Source organism: Pelobates fuscus, chromosome 13 (assembly GCF_036172605.1).
Source record: "Pelobates fuscus isolate aPelFus1 chromosome 13, aPelFus1.pri, whole genome shotgun sequence".
NCBI lineage: Eukaryota > Metazoa > Chordata > Amphibia > Anura > Pelobatidae > Pelobates > Pelobates fuscus.
Window position 1 is genome coordinate 84,335,869 of NC_086329.1, and position 23,515 is coordinate 84,359,383.

The 23,515-nt window shown below is 45.3% G+C and overlaps 1 protein-coding gene across 3 annotated transcripts in view; it reads right to left on the minus strand.

Moving 5' to 3' along the window:
- ASH1L (ASH1 like histone lysine methyltransferase) overlaps positions 1-22,731 on the minus strand; it is a 118,842-nt gene extending 96,111 nt beyond the window's left edge. The window contains exon 1 of one of the 3 annotated variants that reach the window (XM_063439388.1): positions 22,567-22,731. The gene's annotated coding sequence lies outside the window, so the exon portion shown is untranslated. Of the gene's footprint in view, positions 1-5,057; positions 5,189-22,566 lie in introns of those variants that run through there. The other 2 variants (XM_063439390.1, XM_063439389.1) reach the window with 2 other exon arrangements.
- Between the last annotated feature and the right edge of the window lie 784 nt (positions 22,732-23,515).

Genomic DNA, 23,515 nt, shown 5'->3' on the forward strand with positions numbered 1-23,515 from the left:
AGTTGTGTACAAAAATGTATCTGCAAATCAACACTTTTTAACACATCTCAAGCATCTGTAAAAGAACATAAGAGTTCCAACAGTAACAATCATATTGAAAACATCCTGGAACGGCAATTAGTCCTCCTAGGCCCAGGGGATACAAAGAGTACTCAAATTCAGTATTTCCCAACCCATTCTTCAAGGCACACTAGTTGTTCAGGTTCTGTCAGTATCCCTGCTGCAAATGGAAATGTCATGGACTGGAGGTGTGCCTTGAGGATTGTATTGGGATCACAGCCAGGGATTTCCCTGCTGCTCTCTTATGCACAAATGCCCAAGCTCCTACAGAATGTGGTCTATAAGACAGCAAGAGAACAGGCATTGATGGGGGATACTAAACACAAAATGACGAGGCAGTTTGCAAAGAATCCTGGCACTATAACCAGGTCTATGTTCATTGAGTGGGGTCCTGCAGCGGCCATGTTGCACTCTACAGACACATCTGTTTTGTCCTGCTGAAGAAGACTGGATTTTGCATAATATTGAAAGAGTGCAAGTGGGACCCAGGTAAAATGTCAAACCATTTAACATCTTAATGTAGGAGCATCTGGCACAATAGCCACTACAGCAGACCATAGAGTTGGAGAGTTATTTAATATATGTTCTTAAAGGGACACTCCAGACCTTATTAAAGGGACACTACACTCACCAAAACAACTTTAGCTTAATAAAGCAGTCTTTGTGTATAGATCATGCCTCTGATGTGTCACTGCTCAATTCTCTGCTATGCAGGAGTTAAATCACTTTGTTTCTGTTTATTCAGCCCTAGCCACACCTTCCCTGACTGTGACTGACACAGCCTGAATGAAAAAAACAAGGTTTCACTTTCAATCAGATAGTAGCTTACATTAAAAGATTTTATCTCCTTCTCTGTAAATTGAACTCTAATCACACACAGGAGGCTCCTGCCGGGCCAAGCAAGCTATTAATAGAGCTGGAGATAATTAATTATAGATTTAACAGAATGTATGATAAAGGAAGTCTAAACATTAGATGACTCTTACAGGAAGTGTTTAGGAAGGCTGTGTAAGTCACATGCAAGGAGGTGTGACTAGAGCTGCATAAGCAAAGTGATTTAACTTCCAAACGGCAGAGAAATGAGCAGTGAGACTGCAGGGGCATGATCTATATACCATAACTGCTGCATTAAGCTAAAATTGTTTTGGTGACTATAGTGTCACTTTAACCCCTTAAGGACACATGACATGTGTGACATGTCAGGATTCCCTTTTATTCCAGAAGTTTGGTCCTTATGGGGTTAAGGTATTTGGCCTCATGCTGCAAAGTATGTTGGTGCCTTCAGCAGCATAATTTTCCCTCCTTAGCCACACCCTCCCCTTTTCCCAAGACATAATCTGATTGGAAGTACATACTCCGATCAACCAACAATATTTCACTTGACTCTAAAACAGCCATACATGTACACACTGCAATATTATTTTATTATAGACAAGCTTGAAGTAGAAAAGCTTTGTTTTATAGAATAGAATCTCACCCAATTAATAAATGTAAAAAGTACTGGACTTCAAAGTGAAACTTTAACTAGAGATGATTGATGAAGTACACTTACATGCACACTGTTTATTTTCCAAAAATAAATATGAATTTAATTCCAAATTATTGCTGTTTAAACATCATATGTGTTTGTAAATACTGATTTTGTGAATGTTTCCAATGTTGCATATATAAATTCTACACAGTATACTATTTTAGTAGCAGACAGTGGACATTTTTGAGAAAGGACAGAACTGTTAAATTATCTTTTTTTGGGATCTTCATCTTCAGTGCAGCCTGCCTGTGATGTCATAGAATCAGAACCTTTATGCAGCCTGCCAGTGATGTCACATTACAAAACTCTCAGTGCAGCCTGCCAGTGAAGTCACACACACACACACACACACACACAAGTCTTCAATGTAGACTGTCAGTGATCTGACAGAATAAAAAAAATGACTGCACAATGTAAGTAATATCACAGAGGCAATTTTCCAGTGCCACATACCTGTGATGTCACAGACCCAGAACCTCATAATAGGCTGTCAGTGATGCTACAAAACAAACTTACAAGCTTTTTGTGTTTGAGTAAAACCATAAAAACAGTCACTGCGGCCATCTGTGACATCAGCAGAAATAGAGCAGCCTGTCGGTGATGCCACAGAACCAAAACTCTTGCTGCACACAATAAGTCATATGACAGACTGTCAGGGACGGCACACATTGAAAGCCTCCGAGCAGCCTGTCATTGATTTCACAAGACCAATCCCTCAGCACAGCTTGTCAGGGAAGTCACAAAACTAATCAGTCATGTTTTGTCATAGAAGCTGCCACTCAATACAGCCTGTCAGTGATGTCACAGAACCAGCCACTCAATACAGCCTGTCAGTGATGTCACAGAACCAGCCACTCAGTGCAGCCAGTCAGTGACATCACAGAACCAGCCACTCAGTGCAGCCAGTCAGTGACATCACAGAACCAGCCACTCAGTGCAGCCAGTCAGTGACATCACAGAACCAGCCACTCAGTGCAGCCAGTCAGTGACATCACAGAACCAGCCACTCAGTGCAGCCAGTCAGTGACATCACAGAACCAGCCACTCAGTGCAGCCAGTCAGTGACATCACAGAACCAGCCACTCAGTGCAGCCAGTCAGTGACATCACAGAACCAGCCACTCAGTGCAGCCAGTCAGTGACATCACAGAACCAGCCACTCAGTGCAGCCAGTCAGTGACATCACAGAACCAGCCACTCAGTGCAGCCTGTCAGTGACATCACAGAACCACTCAGGGCAGCCAGTCTGTGATATCCCAGAACCACTCAGGGCAGCCAGTCTGTGATATCCCAGAACCACTCAGGGCAGCCAGTCTGTGATATCCCAGAACCACTCAGGGCAGCCTGTCTGTGATATCCCAGAACCACTCAGGGCAGCCTGTCTGTGATATCCCAGAACCACTCAGGGCAGCCTGTCTGTGATATCCCAGAACCACTCAGGGCAGCCTGTCTGTGATATCCCAGAACCACTTAGTGCAGCCCATCAGTGATGTCACAGAACTAACCACTCAGTGCAGCCTGTCAGTGATGTCACAGAGCCAACCACTCAGTGAAGCCTGTCAATGATGTCACAGAGCCAACCACTCAGTGCAGCCTGTCAATGATGTCACAGAGCCAACCACTCAGTGCAGCCTGTCAATGATGTCACAGAGCCAACCACTCAGTGCAGCCTGTCAATGATGTCACAGAGCCAACCACTCAGTGCAGCCAGTCAGTGATGTCACAGAGCAAACCTCTCAGAACAGCCTGTCTGATGTCACAGAACCGAACCCTGAATACATCCTGTTGGTGATGTCACAGAAGCAGCTATTCAATGCAGCTGCTAGTGATGTAATTGAACCAAAACCTCAGAGAAGCCTGTCAATGATCTCACAGAACCAAGCTCTATGTGCCGCATGCTGGCAATTTCACAGAAACACTCTGCTACATGTCAGTGAAGCTACACACCTAGATACCCAGTGCAGCCAGTCTGTGACATCAGTGAACCAAACATATAGTGCACTGCTATTTTACACAACAAATCAGTACAGCCTGTCAGCAATGTCAGAGAACCAATGTCAGAGACTGTGTATCCAGTCACTCCATATGTCTACATATCACAGTACCAGGCTCCTTGTAGCCGGTCTGTGAGGTCACAAAAACCTTCAATGTAGCATTTCAGTGACATCACAATACAAACCCATCAATACCAGCAGCTTGTGATGTCCCAGACCTGTTAACTTATATCACAGAACCAACCCCTCAGTGCATTCTATCCGTGATGTCACAGTACTGAACCCTTAGTGCAGTCTGTCAGTGATGTCATAGAATCAAACCATGAGTCCAGGCTGTCAGTGACGTCTTCAGAATCAACCAATCAGTGCAGCTGTCAGTGATGTCACAGAATCAACCAATCAGTGCAGCTGTCAGTGATGTCACAGAATCAACCAATCAGTGCAGCTGTCAGTGATGTCACAGAATCAACCAATCAGTGCAGCTGTCAGTGATGTCACAGAATCAACCAATCAGTGCAGCTGTCAGTGATGTCACAGAATCAACCAAACAGTGCAGCTGTCAGTGAGGTCACAGAGTCAATCAGTGCAGCTGTTAGTGATGTCACAGAACCAAACCCTCATTTCAGGCTGTCAGTGATGTCACGGAATCAAATCCTCTGTGCATTCTGTCAGGGCTTACACTACTATGTGAACGGTCAGGAATTTGAAAGTAACATTTCAAAATTCACAGCTTGGCTACTTTTACCTAAAGTCTGCAGTTCAGTACAATAAAATATTTTTTTGAATGAACACCTGAGTGATGTCACAAAACCAAACAATCAAAGGGTCACACAATTAAGACATTTAATGTTGAATGGTGGCTCAGTAGCACAGCCATTGCGCAGCCTGTCAGTAATGTGAGAGAACCAATCCAGAATAGCTTGTCACTGATATGACAGAATCAAACCCTCATTATAGCCTGTCAGTGATGTCACAAAACAAAAAGTTCAGCTCGGCTGTCAGAGAACAATCCCTCCGGTTTCCCATTATATTATTAATCCGACAACCCATTCCAACTGACCGTTATGCTAAGAAGAGTCATCTGTAACCAGAAATCAGCAGATGTCATCAGATGGCCTAATACAGCACAGCGAGATGATAAGCCTCACTACAGAGAGTGCACGCACACTGTAACCATCAGTATTTACTGCATGCATATACACGGCTGCTCTGTGCATCACAAGCACTTCGTAAGATGGCAGAGAATTGGGCACAAGTGATGTCATCACACAAGAGAATGCACATTACTGCACACAGACATGCAGATCTCTCCCCGCATCCTCACACAAGCATGTGCGCCTCTGCTCGCTAGCAACAGTCTTCTTTTCTTAAAAGCATCAGGGCAAGACATAAAAGCAGGAAGGAAAACAGAAGTCTGATCAACGCCTGCGGCAGGGCCGACATGTCTGTCATACCCCTCACTCTCAGAGCTACCTGTACAAAATCTGCTTCCACCAGCGCCATTCTGTCAGCAGGCAGGAGTCAAGCTTGTTTACCTCTTACATTTGGTGGCCAGCCCCTGGAGAGGATTTCTCTGCTGTGTTTACACTGAGGAGGGTTGGGACTAGTTTCTAGTCAAACCCAACCCTTTAAAGCCCCTGCATCTGTAGCAAGGGGGGAGGGGGAGTCGAGGAGAAGGAGGGGAAGGAGGGGAAAGGGGTGCGGAAGGATTCCCAGGAACCAGTGCATTATAGGAAGTGATTAACCCATTGGTGTGAAGTGAACAGGCGTGTTGGGTTAATGGGGAGAAAGGGATCTAAGCTCGGTGTCACTGTAAAGCAGCACAGCACGCAGGAAGGAAGCACTCAATGCAGAGCAATAAATAAATCTCTCTCTACACCCATCGGCTACAAATACCATACCTAAATATTTACACAAACAAACACATTGTAAAAATGGAAATCAATGTCTTAGTGCCATTTTCCAGAAGGTGTAAAGGCAAGAATACCAAATAAAAAGCAATCTCTCCTGCAAAGCACGCTGCCATACAGGGGCCAAAACCAAAGTCAGAAGCGAGGTAGCATTTCTCTGGAACGTAAACATACATGATGGTGTGCCCTTAGTATAATGAGGTAATGTTTTATACTAAAGCACTCTGCTCTCTTCTGATGACACATCTACCATCTGTACCATAAATATTTTGCACCTGTATATACTTTAACAGAGGATAACGCTAACACACATCACACACACAGCATAAACATGCACCTGTTAAAACACGAACAAACTATGCAACAGTATGACAAGCATAATGTAGCAATTAAACATCTATATTACACGCACAGTTTTTAAGTTTATACAACACACATAAAACAATCCCCATAAATACCATGACCACCTCAGTGAGGCTGTGTGTGCAGTGTTTCACTATTAAACACAGCACGTGCGGAGATTAAAGGGACACTATAGGCACCCAGTCCTCTTCATCTCACTGAAGTGGTCTGGATGCAGTGTCCCTGTCCTTTTAACCCAGCAATGTACAGAAAATGGAAATTATTGTTTTCATTGCAGGGTTAAAGGGACACTATAGTCACCAAAACAACTACAGCTTATTGAATTTGTTCTGGTAAGAGAATCATTACCTTCAGGCTTTTTGCTGTAAACACTGTCTTTTCAGAGAAAATGCAGTGTTTACATTACAGCCTAGTGATAACTTCACTGGCCACTCCTCAGATAGCTGTTAGAGATCCTTCCTGGGTCATGGCTGCCTAAAATGCATCCAAACATTCAGTGTCTCCTCCCCCTGCATGCAGACACTGAACTTTCCTCATAGAGATTCATTCATTCATTCATTCAATTAATCTCTATGAGGAGATGCTGATTGGCCAGGGCTGAGTTTGAATTGTGCTGGCTCTGCCCCTGATCTGCCTCTTTGTCAGTCTCAGCCAATCCTATGGGGAATCATTGTGATTGGATCAGGCCACCACTTCTGATGATGTCAGCAGACAGCTTGTTTTTCTGAGGCAAACAGCATGCAGAGCTACAGCTTGAATACATGTAAGATTTTGCTATATTTATGGAGGCACTAGGGACCATGGGGGGCAAGATGGTGGTTTTAACCCTATAGGGTCAGGAATACATGTCATTCACTTCCACCTTTAGTGGCTGTCTGTATCAATTGGTCACGAGAAACTGATGTCCCCACAGGAGAGCACTGATTCAGGGCTTTCCTATGGGGAACCTTCAATCTGGGGGCTACATTTGCTGCGCATGCTCATTAGGTCCCCAATGCGTCTCTATGACGTTGCGGGAGGCAGAGTGGTAAGCACCTCCGAGGGAGCCTTAGCACTGGAAAAAGCTAAGAAAACTAGGACTATCGAAGGGTTGGCGTTCCTAACACTATAGTGCTCATTTATCTTTTCTGTGCTGCCCATGTTCACCCCTCAGCCCTGCAAAGAGGAATAACATCAGTGGAGGAAGATTGGGTTGCTGGGATAACTTGGCCTCGTCGCTGGAACAGAGGTAAGTTTGGAGGGGAGGAACATATAGTAAAAGTTACTCTAACCAGAAACAAGGTTTTCTTAAAATACTGTTGTTTGGTTGGAGTAATCCTTTAATTGAGTGAGAGAAATAACCCCAACTAACCTGGTGATATGCATGTTAATGTTCAGATGTTTGAGCATGGCCATCTTAACCTCCTGTCCTGATGTAAAGTGCTGCGGAATATGTTGGCGCTATATAATGTAACAGAACGAGTTGACTTACATATGTCCACTTCCTACTCTTCATTAACATCTCCTCTAGCCTCATTATTAGAGTTCTTGGCAGTGTCTATCACCCTCTCCTCAGCATGTCCTAAAGGGAACGTAGATATATACTATATACTGGCACCAAATAACCACTACTTTATTGAAGCCTTTTTGGCTAAATGATTCCCCTACATAGCGTTAAAACAAATGTTCACAAATAGTAAACTTGCCTGGATTTCAGCGACAGATAAACCATTAAATAAGCATTCGATGGACCGTTCTCACAAACTCAGAATGCATTCGAAAGGGGGTGAGGGTTGGACAAGGGAGGGGATTTAAATAGAAAAATTAAAGAAAATAAAAAAAGTAAAAGCACATTAAGTACTATAGGGTGGTGCTGAATAAGTAAAGGAGAGAGACCTGCTTCCCCATGCAGGCATGCTACCCATATTTTTGCATATATTTAATATTAGGTAGCCCAGAACAGATGTGGGGGTTACCTTAGTCACATATGCCTAGGGTCTTTAGTGTGTGCAGCATTTCAAGCAGAGTTTGTTTGTACAGAAAGATCTTACTATGTAAATGGGATTATCAGAGTGCCTTTTTGGGGGCTCTGGACAGTTTTGTCTAGAATTTCTCAGTTGACTAGATACCAAACCACCTTCACACCGACCTGACACTAGATAACTCCTGGCATTAAATGATCAACACAGCCGTCTGGATTATGTCAACCGCCTTACCCTAATGTCACAGTTGCTCATCCTATAACGAGCTGTAGATGTCTTATCAGACTAGCAGAAATGTAGTTTATGGCTCTATATATGAAAGCCATCCCCTATCAGATTCATTTTCATACTACATGAAGTAATATACTGGTGCAAGTAAAAAAAATTAAGAATGGCCAACTCTCCCTGGCCATTAATACCAAGGTATCCATCATAAAAAGTGGCTAGGATCAAGAGTGATCAAATACTAATCTCCAGCTAAACAAGAAGTCACTTAACTATAAGTAAACCATATATAAGAGCAGTAATTATCACAGTATGACAATATGTAAAAGAAATCTCGCACACGTGTGCAATTCCAATCTCTGGGTGAGCACACACTACCTCCAATACTTCATAAAAGGCTTACTGGAAGGGTAGTGACTCACTGTTTTGCTAATAGCATATTGGGCCATGCAGGATTTGTCTGAGAAAGGGGGAGAATATTCCCATCATACAAGCTACAATGTGGTAGACATGACAGCCTGTAGTGAGCAGGGATGCAGCTCTCTTGTAGAAAATCTAAGTAAGCTATCTCCTCTCATAAGGTATAAATATAGCAACCCTGCATTTTGTACTCATTAAGAATGTTTTGGTCTCCCTATCTCACACCTACATAGTAGAAAGAATGGTGAGAATTCTGTGGATTTCAGCAGCCACTATAAGGGCAAAAATAACATGGAACACAAACAGCCAGAATGCTTGCCTTATTTAAGCCCATCATTTCCCATTAAATTATTTACATGGCTTGTTTGTCAGATGTTAAATTAACACAAACATGTATTCTTGACCCTATAGTGTTAAAAACACTATCTAGCCACCCTTAATATAGTAAAATCTTACCTTTATTTCAGTCTTCAGGTGCTGACTCTGCCCCTGATCTGTCTCATTGGCTGACATTATCTGAACTGATGATCTCAGCCAATCGCAATGCTTTCCCAATGGAAAGCATTGGATTGGCTGAGATCAGCAATTTTGATGATCTCCGCCAAGGAGGCACAGCGGGGGTGGAGCCAAACGCCACACTGGCCAATCAGCATCTCCTCATAGATCTGCTTTGAATCAATGCATCTCCATGAGGAAAGTTCAGTGTCTCCATGCAGAGTGTGGAAACACTGAAGGTCAATGCTGCATGCTGTTTATTACTGGCCCAGGAAGCATCTCTAGTAGCCATCTATTGGAGTGGCTACTGGAGTTATCCCTAGGCTGTAGAGTAAACACTGCATTTTCTGTGAAAAGACAGTGTTTACTGCAAAAAGCCTGCAGGGACTGACTATACTCACCAGAACAAATACATTAAGCTACAGTTTATCTGGTGACTATAGTTTCCCTTTAAGATCTGGCATTCTGGTTCAACACTTATAAATACTTTGGGGAAAAAACTGGTCGTACTGATCTAATAGGAACGTATTTAAGAGGTCTACTTAGGTTAACGTGCCAATTAACAACTCAATGTTTTAAGATGTTACTGTAAATAGTACGTAAGGCAGCAAGCATAGTTTATCTCAATCAGAATGTATTTTAAATGTGCCTGGAAAAGAAATCAATGATATCCAACCTCACCTGCTGAATAGGTTCACGAACGTCAGTAAAGGTTTGGAACGGCATATGACAATGATCGCACCTGTACCAGGACTCTGCAATATCTAAACATAGCCCTTGCCAAAAGAATGCCTTAATTGGGTAAAAATAAAGGCGTGAGGAACTACCAAAAGATTCTACTGCTTTCCAAAGTCTGGCTCTATCTGGGGGTCACTTGTATCCTGGATATCACATAATCCCTCTTTGGATACCTGAATATCACAAAATGTCTTGCTACATGCTTTTGTGTCTTAGGCCTGTTCAGCTCACCTTAGACTGCCGCATTGCCCCTACCATGAAAGCATTGGAGCAGGCAGGAGACTGTCATTCAACATTGAGATCCATGTCTCGGCATTGGACCTCACATTGTTCTGTGGCCATCAGTCTCAACAGCTTTGGTGTCCAGGTCAAGAGGTTGGGTAACAAGCTCTGACTTGCGGATTTGATCCAGATTGGGTCTATGGGCAGTGGTTGCTAAGCATTGGTGTGATGACGACTTATACATTGAGGGCATTGGCTGTGCTCCTATGCCAATAGGACAAACGAGACATAAATTAGTGGTTTAGATCCTGTAATGCGGAGATTCTATAGCACTACAACTGATGTTACCAAAGACCAGCTACCACCATTGCCACAGTCAGTACTGAACACTAGTGACAAACTATTGGTGCATGCCTAGATCCTCTATACAAGAAAAACTACTGCAGAATTCAAAGGACTGATAGCCAACAAGACTAGAAGGGTAGAATTGAAAGGGTAGATAGCATCTGTGGTACCTGCATAGGGAACTTCTATTGTATCCAGTGGAGTAGGACAATGCAGAGCTGGCTAGCTTTGCCACCAGTATCTCAAGCTAACACATGACTAGTAATTATCCAAGAGTAAAGGCTACAGCCAAGTACAAATAAAAAAATATTAGAGACTAACATATTGAATATAAAAGGAATTCTAGACAAAGACTGACAAAATAATTAAAGGGACACTATAGTCACCAGAACAACTACAATTTAATGTAGTTGTTCTGGTGAGTATAATAGCTCCCTTCAGGCATTTTCATGTAAACACTGCCTTTTACATTGTCCCTAGGAGCACCTCCAAGTGGCCACTCCTTAGATGGCCACTGGAGGGGCTGCCTGGTTCAGGGTTGCACAGTAGGCAGGCCCACCGTTCAGGGTTCCCACGCTCTGCATGGAGACGCGATTCAATGCATCTCCATGAGGAGGACCTGATTGTCCAAAATGGCATTTGGCCCCCGCCCCTGTGCCGATTTTGGCCAATCCAAAGCATTAGATTGGCAAAAAATTGGCCATTTTGATGATGTCACAAAGGGGACGGGGCTAGCACCGGCAGACCCCGCCCGGCGCTGGAAATAAGGAGAGTTTTAAACTTTTATTGGGGGACTAAGGAGGGGGAGGAGGGGGAAAGCCACCTAAATGGTGGGTTTAGCACTATTGAGTCAGTAATACGTTTGTGTTCCTGACCCTATAGTGATCCTTTAACATTGAAATGACAAATAAAGAATAAGTGCACCCAATCATTTAACAAGACCAGTGACAGGCTCAGGCACAGAGTGGAGTGGTGTTATGGAGACAAGCTCAAGCACCAAGTGTAGTGATATTGTGGAGACAGGCTCAGGCACCGAGGGTAGTGGTGTTGTGGAGACAGGATCAGGCACCGAGTGTAGTGGTGTTGTGGAGACAGGCTCAGGCACCGAGGGTAGTGGTGTTGTGGAGACAGGATCAGGCACCGAGTGTAGTGGTGTTGTGGAGACAGGCTCAGGCACCGAGTGTAGTAGTGTTGTGGAGACAGGCTCAGGCACCGAGTGTAGTGGTGTTGTGGAGACAGGCTCAGGCACCGAGTGTAGTGGTGTTGTGGAGACAGGCTCAGGCACCGAGTGTAGTTGTGTTGTGGAGACAGGCTCAGGCACCGAGTGTAGTGGTGTTGTGGAGACAGGCTTTGAGACTATGGTGAGGCCTAATAGAAAGCAGTTGTTGTTGGGGGATTCTATCATAAGAGGTGTGGAGCTGGACAATAGTGGTCTTGTGAGAAGTCTTCCCTGAGCTACTGCTCACAGAGACAGGAGACGTATTTGTATTTGGGGGGGGGGGGGGGGCAAAAGGGTGATAAAACATCAATCCAATTGCCTCCCAAAACAAGGACAGAAGGTGCATATAGCAAGTGTGTTAAAACATGATAAGCTTAGAATCATGTCTACAGTTTAGGGAATAAGTTCCATGAACTTGTGGCAATAATGGCAACTGATAATGTAGATTTAGTTGCGGTTACTGAGACATGGTATAATGAGAAAAATGACTGGGACTTAGCAATACCAGGGTACTCTTTATATAGAAAAGATAGGGAAGGCAAGAAAGGGGGAGGGATGGACCTGTATGTGAAGGATAGCATCAAATCTAGCCTAATAAAAGTTAGTGAGGCGAAAATAGAGTCAGTTTGAGTTACGTTAGAATCTGGTAATCACACAGTAACTTGTGTAGGTGTGATTTATAGGCCCCCAGGACAAATTGAAGAGTTAGATAATCTAGTAGTTGAGGAAATAGCTAAAATGACAATGAAGGAGGAAGTTATCATCATGGGTGACTTTAATAGTAAGGCCAGTAAGCCTTATGTCACAGCCCCCGGGCTCGCCGCGATCACACCCGACCAGTGCGGCCACGCCAACAGACGCCGGGCTCTCCTGGCCGCCTGCCCGGATTAAAAATGGCACCGACCATGCAGTTGCAGCCATAAATAGCTCCGCCCCCCCAGGGTTACACGAATGTGAGTTTGACGCTAAAGCACAAGCAAGTTCTGGGGTCAGAGGTCACCCTCTGACCGATCACAGTCAAAGGTGGTATATTTAAATCTCTGAAGTTCCTTGGTTCTTTGCCCTGTCGTGGTTTCTGTTCCTGGTTCCCAAGAGTGCGTTTTCTTGTCCTATTTTCGTTATTCCTGGTATTTTGACCTCGGCTATTCCTGACTATTCTGATTTCTGGTTTCCCTGACTTGGCTTGTTATATGGTTACACCTTACTTCAGTAGTGGGGAAAGTGATGGAAACCATGTTAAAGGATAGGATTGTTGAACATGTAAAATCACATGGATTTCAAGATCAGAGACAACATGGGTTTACTTCAGGGAGATCATGCCAAACTAAATCTTATAGATCAAGGTGGTGCAGTAGACATTGCTTACCAATATTTCAGTAAGGCTTTTGACACTGTTGCACATAGAAGGCTTATCAATAAACTGCAATCTTTAAGTTTGGATACCATTATTGTAGAATGGGTAAAGCAGTGGCTGAGTGACAAGCAACAGAGGATTATAATTAATAGAGTACATTCGAAGCATGGGCTTGTCACCAGTGGGGTACCTCAGGGATTTGTACTTGGACCCATTCTCTTTAATATTTTTATTAGTGATATTGCAGAAGGTCTTGATGGCAAGGTATGTCTTTTTGCTGATGATACAGATATGTAACATGGTTGATGTTCCAGGAGGGATAAGCCAAATGATTTAGGTAAACTAGAAAAATGGTCAGTTTTCGCAACTGACATTTAATGTGGATGAGTGCAAGATAATGCATCTTGGACGTAAAAACCCAAGGGCACAGTACAGAATATTTGATAGAGTCCTAACCTCAACATCTGAGGAAAGGGATTTAGGTGTAATTATTTCTGATGACTTAAAGGACCACTATAGGCACCCAGACCACTTCAGCTTAATGAAGTGGTCTGGGTGCCAGGTCCAGCTAGGATTAACCCTGCCTGCTGTAAACATAGCAGTTTCAGAGAAACTTCTATGTTTACTTTAAGGTTAATCCAGCCTCTAGTGGCTGTCTCATTGTCTCATTCACAGTGAGAAGATGCCAGCGTCCATAGGAAAGCATTGAGAATGCTTTCCTATGGACTGGCTGAATGCGCGCACGGCTCCTGCCGCGCATGCGCATTCAGCCGATGACGGCGATATGGAGGAGGAGAGTTCCTCGACCGGTGCTGGAAAAATAGTTAAATTTATCCCCTTCCACCTCCTAGAGCCCGGCAGGAGGGGGGCCCTGAGGGTAGGGGGGGACCTAAAGACCCTATAGTGCCAGGAAAACAAATGTTTTCCTGGCACTATAGTGGTCCTTTAAAGGTAGGCAGATAATGTGATATAGCAGCAGGAAATGCTAGCAGAATGCTTGGTTGTATAGAGAGAGGTATTAGCAGTGGAAAGAGGGAAGTGCTCATGCCATTGTACAGAACACTGGTGAGACCTCATTTGGAGTATTGTACGCAGTACTGGAGACCGTATCTCCAGAAGGACATTGATACTTTAGAGAGAGTTCAGAGAAGGGCTACTAAACTGGTTCATGGATTGCAGGATAAAACTTACAAAGAAAGGTTAAAGGATCGTAAATGTATAGTTTGGAGGAGATACGAGACAGGGGGGATATGATAGAAATATGTAACCCCTTAAGGACACATGACACGTGTGACATGTCATGATTCCCTTTTATTCCAGAAGTTTGGTCCTTAAGGGGTTAAAGGATCACTATAGGGTCAGGAACACAAACATGTATTCCTGACCCCATAGTGTAAAAACCACCATCTAGCCCCCCTGGACCCCTCATGCCTCCATAAATATAGCAAAATCTTATTGTATTCAAGACTGAAGCTGTAGATCTGCATGCTGTTTGCCTACAAAAAACAAGCAGTCTGCTGACATCATCAGGAGTAATAGCCTGATCCAATCACAGTGCTTCTCCATAGGATTGACTGATACTGACAAAGAGGCAGATCGGGGCAGAGCCAGCATGATTCAAACACAGCCCTGGCCAATCAGCATCTCCTCATAGAGATGAATTGAATGAATGAATGAATGTGTCTGCACAGTGTCTGCATGCAGAGGGAGGAGATACTGAATGTTTGGATGCATTTTAGGCAGCCATGACCCAGGAAGGATCTCTAACAGCCATCTGAGGAGTGGCCAGTGAAGTTATCACTAGACTGTAATGTAAACACTGCATTTTCTCTGAAAAGACAGTGTTTACAGCAAATAGCCTGAAGGTAATGATTATACTCACCAGAACAAATTCAATAAGCTGTAGTTGTTCTGGTGACTTTAGTGTCGCTTTAACCCCTTAAGGACCAAACTTCTGGAATAAAAGGGAATCATGACATGTCACACATGTCATGTGTCCTTAAGGGGTTAAACACATAAAAGGAATCAACATAGTAAAGCAGGAGGCTATATTTAAAAGAAGAAAAACTACCACAACAAGAGGACAGTCTTAAATAAGAGGAGCAAAGGTTTAAAAATATCAGGAAATATTACTTTACTGAGAGGGTAGTGGTTGCATGGAATAGCCTTCCAGTTGAAGTGGTAGAGGTTAACACAGTAAAGGAGTTTAAGCATGCGTGGAGTAGGTATAAGGCTATCCTAACTATAAGATAAGGCCAGGGACTAATGAAAGCATTTAGAAAATTGGGCACACTGGATGGGCTGGATGGTTCTTATCATCACATTCTAGGTTTCTATTTTTCAGTGGGTCCAAAAAGAGACTAGTAGACCTATATTTACCACAGAGATACATAGCACACTTAGCAACATTTACCACGCAAAGAGGAAGACCCCCAATGTACAGGAAGGTGGGAGAACGTTATAAAGACCTCATGGCGGGATATGGGAACAATGGGCCTAAGAATGGTGAGAACTACCTAAACATTGGGGCTTATACTGACACAAAACAGTGAAAACAATTAGGAGAAAAAGGATGTGCATGCTACTAATGTGAACATAACTGACTGATTCAAATGCATTATAGATTATAGTGACAACGGGTTGAAGGAGAGGTAGGCGTATGAAAACATTCTGAAGTCACTGATGTGGGCTGGAATTGTCTGCTGATTCCTAGAAAGAAACTTGCCACTACGATACACAGACACTATGGGACCAATGATGCAATATTACTTCCAGAACAGCAATAAAAAAAAAAAATTACATTTATTTGTGCAAAAACAGATCAGCTGGACACATTTCACACTTACACTGTGTTTCTATGTTTTCCCAACTAGCTGTCGAGAAAAGCCTGTTTAAAAGCAAAACACAGGCTTTTCAGCCCATCCCATGCAAGTTTGATTTTTTTTTTTTTTTTTTCTGTTTCTGTATAAATAAATTCTTCTGTAATGAATCGGAGGAAGTACCGGTACATTTAATTGTTTTTATTCAGGAGCTTTGAGTGTGGCAGTGGTATTGTGGTGTGTGTATCGTAGACCAGGCAATTATATTTGATCAGAGAGTCACCATTCTGCCCAATATAAATGGGAGTAATATGCAGGGGTTATTTTGCTCTTTGGTTGGCCAGGAGCATTTCCATGAGCTGGGCTGTAATCCCAGTAATAGAAATTTTAATACACACATTTAATGTAATAAACATTAAATGTTTATTACATGTAACCGACATAAAGGTTACATGTGTCCAAATCAGAGAGGGGCGGTTTTAAAATTAGCAACAACAAAAAAAAACATTACATTAGGTTCCTGAAGATTCCAGTTATTTTTAATTTAACTCACATCCTGAAGAATAAAGGGAGTGAAAACTAAACTACTATGAATAATTAACTACTGATAAAGGGACACTCCAGACAGCTAAAGCACTTCAGCTTGCTCAAGTGCTTTAAAGGGACCTTCTGGTAACCGCTGCTGATTGACCAGAGCAGTTAGCTGATGGTCTAAGACGAAGTCAATCGCTAGATCCCTATTTATTTATTTATTATGAATTGTAGCTACTGATTAGCTTAAGGCTTCAGCTGACCACTCAAGCCAATCAGTGGTGCTCCTGCTCAGCAGTGTAGCTCGCTTCTTGTAACTCAAAGCCAAATGCTGCCTTGGGGACCTGGAGATTGGTTCGGGAGGCAACCTTTGGGGTTAAACCGCAACGGTTGCCTCCAGTCCTTTAACCCCCTATGGTAAGAGTACGCCAGGGGTTGTCCTGGCGCCATAACAACTTAATTTAGATGAAGTTGTTATTGTGACCGGAGTGTTCCTTTACATGTTAAGAACGTGTCCTTTTTTCATTTTACACAAACTGTAGATATCAAATGAAAATGGCACTTTTATAAACTTGCTTTGGCTGTCAATCAGAAAATAGGTTACTTCCTGGTAGCTTGGCTCTGTTGAGCTAAACTCAAGAAGCAGTAATTGCTAAGAGAACCTGCATTGCAAAGAATTTTCATTGAGCTGCATTGGGAAGTCTGTATTTGGAGAACCAAAGAAAATCTGGGTCGGGAAGAGGGGAGAGTTGGGAAGAGGAAGGGCTTGCACAGGCTTGAGGCAAGAAGCTGTATATGCTTGCATTTGGGAAGTGGAGTCCCTTTAACGCTTGTTAGTAAGCTTGTGTGCATCCTCTACATAGGTTAAATCGTATCTTATCCCACAGTATCAGATTACCCTTGCTTAGCTGCAGTATGTGCCATTTCAGACAATGACCACCACTCCACTTTAGACGCACGTTGTGGCTTTATATTAGAATGTGTCTCACCTTCGTCAAAATAAGTATACAGAGTGTCCTGCGTCAATGTATTTGTATGTTTTGGGCGCACATGGATGATGCAGGATATCATATGGATGTCAATTACTATAAATACTCCTCTTAAAATGGAGCACTTTATGGATGAGGCTGTGGTTCCAATATACCTGAGGAACATACACAGAAAAGTGCTAATACAATAAACACTCGTAAAACAAAAATCAAATGGACCCAATATGCTCTAACTTTACACAATATAGAAATGGGACCTGACATAAGATTGTCTACTTATACTGTAGGTTAGGACTAAAGACTAAACGATCTCACTCAATATTGGCTAAAATTTAAAGCAGTTCTGCATATTTAGCAAAACTCCCTTGAAGAGGACATCCCCGTTCTTTGTGAGCTGGATCGATGCACAAGAAGGGAGACTTATGAAGAATACTGTGAGACATTCCATAGAAAACTTTGCCATTAGAAGAGTCACCTTCTAATGTCAACTTCCACCATAAAATGAAGTCCCACCTTTCTCTTTGGATAATTTATGATTGCGTAGGAATGTCAAGGAAATTCAAAGTAAATCAATAGAAGCATTTCATATTTTATTAAATTATACTTTTTGTTACAGTGCAGTTTCTCTGTGTGCCCAGCAGCAGCAGATATAGTGCTCACTTCCAAGCACTTTTACTCTGTACTCTGGCTTTATATTATATTGGGAAAGCAAGGGGAACCAAGTAGCAACAGCACAGGGTCCAGAAAGCAATTCAAAGTGTGGACGTTCAGTGGCCTCGAAGATAGTGGACACTCTTGATTTTTTTTTTATGGAGCCAGTGACCAGCAGTTTCACACTGCAGCTTGTTCTCCCTCCTGGTGATGAAGATCCCTAAGCAATAACAGGATCCCATACTGGACGTGTGATGTCACATCCTTTCTGGTTTCCGAACCAGGTTCTTCTAACACTGAAGGTGCTGAGCAATGGTGTACATGGTACATAGGCAGCATCAGCATCGTCAATGTGAAAATATGTGATGTCACATACATGCGCTGCCTACTGACAGGCCCAATGGATACTGAATTGCTGTGCGCAAGGGGCCGTTACAGGTAGCTTAATACAGACCGGTCATTCGTCAAATACACCTTGGGAGAGACAGTGAGAGTGAGGAAGTGCAGGTGGTTTGAAGATGGTTTTATTCAAGAAGACCGAAAAGGGTAGAGTGTGTGATAATGTACTGATGAAGCGAAGGGAGATGAAATAAGGAGATAGAGAAAATCCATGAACGTGGACGAACCAAAAAGAGATGAAAGAAGAAAGGGTACATTAAAAATAAAAAGGAAATTAGATTAATGGTGAGAGATAGAATAATGGTCGAAGTAAACAAATTAAAAAAGGTATCGTAGAAAAAATGACAAGAGACAAGCCCATGCCTCTAAACAAGTGTTAGCATAAACATAGTTGCATGAGTGGCTTTGCTGTGTGAAATTCATCAATCGAGGGACTTTGTTTTATAGTAGTAGACGAATTCAAATGCATTGTATGCATTGTTAACTGTGCCTGTAACTTCATATCTTTTCACAATCTCCTGCAAAGCAATTTTCTAAGGGGCTTGTTAATATCTATTTACTACCTAAAATTCCATCACTCAACATATTAGATGCTTGTTGCTTATGCATGGTGGGAGTAGAACTGACAAGTATCACATACCTGTATAACACACACACAGAGTATTGAGAAACTATATACAAGTAATATAGGAAGAATGATTTTGAAGGTTATTCTCTAATCCAGGAATTATGAAGAAATTGTAGGATGACTACAGGCCAAGATGGCTTAACTGGAAACAATTCTCTAAATCAGCCACATTTGTAGCTAAATAACTGTAGTAACTTGGCAACAACTTCTTTATTCCACAATCACAAATGGATCTCGTTGCTAATGCTTTGTGTCAAGACCAGAGCCAGGACCCAGAGTACAATTTGCAATGTCCTTGACTGATTCTGAATAAATCTCTGTTCAGTAAAAATGTAAACCAGTGTAACACAATCTAAGTATATTTAACAATACCAAATGGCACACTTGTATGTTACACAATAACCATAGTTCTTTCTAAATGTGCATGGTACAGTACAGAAAGACTATACCCCCACACATCCAGGAACCTGTCACAGAGTCATTAATCTGCCGATCATAAGAAAGTCACAATGTCCTTCGATTACGTGTCATAGGCCGGATTCTGAGTTCCCCCAATGCATCATAATAAAAACATACTGCTCTACCACAACTTGGGGCAAATTGGTATAAAGAATCCAACAGTAATATTTAAATCACAATGGAGGGTTAGGCAACATTTGGCATTCCAGATGTTGTGGACTAGCTCTCCCATGATGCTTTTCCAGAGTATTTAGTAAGATGTAGTCCATAACATCTGGCAAGCCGAAAGTTGCCTTCACGTTCTTTAGTGAATGTCAATTCAAACAGCAAAATATATGCAGCAAAAGCCAAGCTATGATTGTAGCAGAGAAGACAAATTGGTTTACACCTGTAACCCCCATACCATGTCACTGGCAGATTCTTACAGCCCAACCCTCCCCCCCCCTACCATACCTTGTCACTGACCGATACACACAGCCCCCCGTACCCAGTCACTGACCGATACATACAGCCCCCCCCCCGTACCCAGTCACTGACCGATACATACAGCCCCCCCCCCGTACCCAGTCACTGACCGATACATACAGCACCCCCCCGTACCCAGTCACTGACCGATACATACAGCACCCCCCCGTACTCAGTCACTGACCGATACACACAGCCCCCCATACCCCGTCACTGACCGATACACACAGCCCCCCCCCATACCCAGTCACTGACCGATACACACAGCCCCCCATACCCCGTCACTGACCGATACACACAGCCACCCCCCATACCCCGTCACTGACCGATACACACAGCCCCCCCCATACCCAGTCACTGACCGATACACACAGCCCCCCATACCCCGTCACTGACCGATACACACAGCCCCCCATACCCCGTCACTGACCGATACACACAGCCACCCCCCATACCCAGTCACTGACCGATACACACAGCCACCCCCCATACCCAGTCACTGACCGATGCACACAGCCACCCCCCATACCCAGTCACTGACCAATACACACAGCCCCCCCACACCCCGTCACTGACCGATACACACAGCCCCCCATACCCCGTCACTGACCGATACACACAGCCGCCCCATACCCCGTCACTGACCGATACACACAGCCCCCCATACCACGTCACTGACAGATACACACAGCCCCCCATACCCCGTCACTGACCGATACACACAGCCCCCCATACCCCGTCACTGACCGATACACACAGCCCCCCATACCACATCACTGACAGATACACACAGCCCCCCATACCCCGTCACTGACCGATACACACAGCCCCCCCCGTACCCCGTCACTGACCGATACACACAGCCCCCCCGTACCCCGTCACTGACCGATACACACAGCCCCCCCGTACCCCGTCACTGACCGATACACACAGCCCCCCCCGTACCCCGTCACTGACCGATACACACAGCCCCCCCCGTACCCCGTCACTGACCGATACACACAGCCCCCCCCGTACCCCGTCACTGACCGATACACACAGCCCCCCCGTACCCCGTCACTGACCGATACACACAGCCCCCCCCGTACCCAGTCACTGACCGATACACACAGCCCCCCCGTACCCCGTCACTGACCGATACACACAGCCCCCCCGTACCCAGTCACTGACCGATACACACAGCCCCCCATACCACATCACTGACAGATACACACAGCCCCCCATACCACGTCAATGACAGATACACACAGCCCCCCATACCCCGTCAATGACAGATACACACAGCCCCCCATACCCCGTCACTGACCGATACACACAGCCCCCCCGTACCCCGTCACTGACCGATACACACAGCCCCCCCGTACCCCGTCACTGACCGATACACACAGCCCCCCCGTACCCCGTCACTGACCGATACACACAGCCCCCCCCGTACCCCGTCACTGACCGATACACACAGCCCCCCCCGTACCCCGTCACTGACCGATACACACAGCCCCCCCCGTACCCCGTCACTGACCGATACACACAGCCCCCCCCGTACCCCGTCACTGACCGATACACACAGCCCCCCCCGTACCCCGTCACTGACCGATACACACAGCCCCCCCCGTACCCCGTCACTGACCGATACACACAGCCCCCCCGTACCCCGTCACTGACCGATACACACAGCCCCCCCGTACCCGGTCCCTGACCGATACACACAGCCCCCCCGTACCCGGTCCCTGACCGATACACACAGCCCCCCCGTACCCGGTCACTGACCGATACACACAGCCCCCCCCCCGTACCCAGTCACTGACCGATACACACAGCCCCCCCCCGTACCCAGTCACTGACCGATACACACAGCCCCCCCCCGTACCCAGTCACTGACCGATACACACAGCCCCCCCGTACCCAGTCACTGACCGATACACACAGCCCCCCCGTACCCAGTCACTGACCGATACACACAGCCCCCCCGTACCCAGTCACTGACCGATACACACAGCCCCCCCATACCCCGTCACTGACCGATACACACAGCCCCCCCATACCCCGTCACTGACCGATACACACAGCCCCCCCATACCCCGTCACTGACCGATACACACAGCCCCCCCATACCCCGTCACTGACCGATACACACAGCCCCCCCATACCCCGTCACTGACCGATACACACAGCCCCCCCATACCCCGTCACTGACCGATACACACAGCCCCCCCATACCCCGTCACTGACCGATACACACAGCCCCCCCATACCCCGTCACTGACCGATACACACAGCCCCCCCATACCCAGTCACTGACCGATACACACAGCTCCCCCATACCCCATCACTGACCGATACACACAGCCCCCCCCGTACCCCGTCACTGACCGATAGACACAGCCCCCCCCGTACCCCGTCACTGACCGATACACACAGCCCCCCCCGTACCCCGTCACTGACCGATACACACAGCCCCCCCATACCCCGTCACTGACCGATACACACAGCCCCCCATACCCAGTCACTGACCGATACACACAGCCCCCCCCCATACCCAGTCACTGACCGATACACACAGCCACCCCCCATACCCAGTCACTGACCGATACACACAGCCCCCCATACCCCGTCACTGACCGATACACACAGCCACCCCATACCCAGTCACTGACCAATACACACAACCCCCCCCCATACCCCGCACGGTGTCAGTCACTATAAAGAGACAGCGATGCAGACAGATATAAACAGAGTGCGCGCTCTGGGGGCCAGGCCCCGCGTGGAGCATGTTGGGACGCCTCACTCACCGGGTTTCGGGGTGCTCCTCCCACCCCTCCCCCCTTTTAGCCGGTCACGCAAGATGGCGGCTCTCGGTGTCGCCGCGTCACCAGACCGAGACCGACACGTGACCTTCCGCGCGCACCGGGGCTCCTTCCCGCGCGTGACGCGCCAGCTGCTGTGACCACAGAGCTGCGGGCTGAGCTAGAGCGCCGCCCACGTGACGTGGCGTGACGTAGGAGGACGCCCCGTCAGCCATGTTTGCACCTGGCAAATCCTTTTCACAATGGCCTCGTTGCCCTTAGCTATCTGTCAGAACTAAACGTTTATAAAGCTATAACACCTCTGATGACGATAAACTTTATATTTAATGCATAAATCGTGATAACGTTTTCTTGTTTCAGGAATGCAGTTTGAACAGGGCATCATGGAGGAGCATCCTCACACTTGTAGGATTTCTTTAAAATCATAGATTTTGTCATATGATGTAATCTGTCAACCCGTGTGAAAACTTGTTTAACCCCTTAACCCCTTAAGGACCAAACTTCTGGAATAAAAAGGAATCATGACATGTCACACATGTCATGTGTCCTTAAGGGGTTAAGGACACATGACATGTGTGACATGTCAGGATTCCCTTTTATTCCAGAAGTTTGGTCCTTAAGGGGTTAAAGGACCACTCGGAAAAATATACCAGCTCCTCTCAATTAAGTTGTTATAGTGCTTGGACGGCCTGGGTGCCATCTTATCTTTAGGGATTAAACTTTACAAACCGTAAACGTGTATAGAACATCCGTTCTGCGCCTCTTCTCCGGTAAAGTCCGAAACTTCAGTGAGAAAGCCTTGGACTGGGAGCCGGTGATAGGCTGATAGGTGCATAACTTTCTCAGTGAGAAGTTAGCGACAATCTTGGCCTGACGTTCTCATCATATCGCTGACTCCAAGTGTGAGGCTTTCTCATTAATGTCTTGACTACAC